Below are 2,741 nucleotides of genomic sequence, written 5' to 3' on the forward strand. Positions count from 1 at the left end.
GGTAAATTGGGCAAAGAGTGCCACTTGGCACTCATGCATGCAATTTCTCCGCATTGGGCTTTATGCGTAAAAATCTCTCAACTCCTACATCAGTTGACTTTGCAGCACAGTAATAAAATGTTCCCCTTGTCATTTTGAAGCTAATGACGCGAATAGATTTCGTGTCCCAAAATAGCAATTCCCTAAATTGTAGGGGATGCTTCCGTTGGACTGCCACTGGTCATCTGACTATCAATCCTCACTGGGACCGCATCCAAAAATGCAATGTAGCCCAATTGTCGGGTACCTTCCTTTGGTGACCCCACCTTGACATTGTATCTTTATTGAGTTGACTTCCTAGTATCCACCAACTTGCTAAGTGCGTCGGGAGTACCTACATGATCTTGAACTGAGCCTAGACACCTTGACATTGTATCTTTATTGAGTTGACTTCCTAGTATCCACCAACTTGCTAAGTGCGTCGGGGATATACCTACATGATCTTGAACTGAGCCTAGACATCCTTTTACTTACGAGTTCCAGTGCCCGACTAACTTTCCGTCTGCGAGTGAAACTACCGTTCACATTGGCCATACAATGTCCGACCATTTGCAACTTCAAAAAGAGGGTCTCAAAAATTAAACAAAAATCATTGGAAAGAAACCAACAACTAAGGTTAGCAATTGCCACGTCCTCGTGACAATCCCTAGAGAACTTCCATATGTCATCATCCACAATAGAAAGGAGGAGTGTCCTCTAGGTAGTGCATATATTGACGTACTTGGAGGAAAGTAGCAAACAACAATGTGGAGGCATCTGCGTGTCTTTGCTCTGTCACAAAGTGATGACGTGTTTGCTCGGAGCCGAGCTGCTGAAAACCCTAATTCTGCAAACCCTAACCCTAAAACCTGCAAACCCTAAAATCTGCCAAAAACCCTAACCCTAACCCTAAAAACTATCATAAACCCTAATCCTAACCCTAACCCTAACCCTAGCAGCATGCTGAGATTCCGTGAAATGCGATGGCATGATAACGTGGCACCGTACAGAATCCTTCAGAAATTGCGCTAGCAGAAATTTCGTCAATTGCTATTTCCTACGCAATTTCAGAAGAGAGAGAGAGAGAGTTTGCTTTATTTTCCTAAAGCTCAAGAGAGCTTGAGAGAGGAAAGAGCTTTTGCTTTTATTTTAGGCTTTTGGATCTGAAGCTTTTGGGGCTCTGCTTTTGGAAACCCTTGTAATCAATAAATAAGTGGCGAGGGCTCACACTCACCAGAGCATCTAGACGCAGAGTCTGAGAGTGAAACCCTAATCGCTCTCTTGTACTTTGATCATTGATTAATATATAAAGAAATACCGAAAGGGGCGCCAGTCTTTGGGGCCAATATCTCTAGGCACGGAACTCCGCCGGGCCATTGCAAATCTATTGTGATCTGTGAATTGTTTTGAAGTGGATTTTTGGTGCTGTTGTGATTGATTCTTGACTTGGAGTGTCCAAGTCTGTTACAGTGGTATCAGAGCACGGCCGATTTCTCTTCTACGGAAAATCCGATCCCCAATTTTTTTCCCGCGGCACCTATGGCTTCACGCAAGGATTAGTCGACTCCCTTTGCACCCGGAGATGCGGGCAGGGATCACAATGAAGATTCCGACAGAGAATATGGCCCGCCTCGGCCTACTCAGGCGGAGCAACGAGAGATGAAGTGTCGTCAATTGATCGGCGATGCAACAAAGATGATGTTGAGTTTTGCGAAGGATCCGAAATTGGCAAAATATATGAGCGAGACTTCTTTTCAGGAAGTGCATGCGCAGTGGCAGAAAACCACATCCCCCCCCGAAATCCGCTCTCAAGAAACCTTTTGATCACAAGCAATATTCAGAGAAGGAATTAGAAGAGGTGGTTGATGCACGGATTGCTCAGCTTTTTGACGCGCAGTAGAAAGCCAAAAAGCACGGCAAAAAGCAGAAAAAAGGCACTGACTTCCCGGGTTATTTGGGTCGTCAGTTGACATTTGACAAAGCAAAGAAATAGAAGAAGCATGTTCGATTTGAAGAAGTACCCAGTTCTTCTTCTTCTTCTTCTTCTGACAGTTCTTCTAGCTCTTCAGATTCGAGCAAAGAAGACAGAAAAGGCAAAAAGCGAAGCAAGAAACAACGCTTCGGAAAGGGCAAGAAAAAAGCAAAGAAGTCTAAATCTTGCCCAGTGAGTGACAGTTCTACAGAGGACTTATCTACAGACAGTTCAGACTCCGATGACGGAAAATTTTATGCGAACAAGAAGAATTTTTATAAAGCCAACCAGTATGACTTTCTGGAAGAAAAAAGTAAGAAAGTCCGAGAGTTTAAGGAAGGTGGACAATCGATCAAATTTGATAATTTTTCAGGATACAAAGATGCTTCAAAGGCTTTGTCTTTTATACAGCAGTTTGATGTCGCTTTCGAGGGAGGACGCTACTCAGAGCACTCCAAGATTCGGAGAGCTTCCTCTTACTTCACGGGGAATGCTCGAACTTGGTGGTCCACGCTTCTTTTAAACAAGATTGCGCCAGTTAAATGGCTGAAATTTAAGAAGCTTTTTATTTCTTCTTGGTTGACACAAGAGTATAAACGCGACATACGAGCTGCTTGGAACCATCTTCGGATGACCAAGAGAGATACAATAGATGCTTATTGTGAGAGATTCTAGACCTCTTTTCTACTCGCCTGTTCATTCAAGAAGATCTCGTTCAGAGAACAGATTGAGCGGTTTACCTTGGGCCTAA

Source organism: Adiantum capillus-veneris, unplaced genomic scaffold (assembly GCF_014529385.1).
Source record: "Adiantum capillus-veneris isolate H3 unplaced genomic scaffold, ASM1452938v2 Hic_scaffold_814, whole genome shotgun sequence".
NCBI classification, from domain to species: domain Eukaryota; kingdom Viridiplantae; phylum Streptophyta; class Polypodiopsida; order Polypodiales; family Pteridaceae; genus Adiantum; species Adiantum capillus-veneris.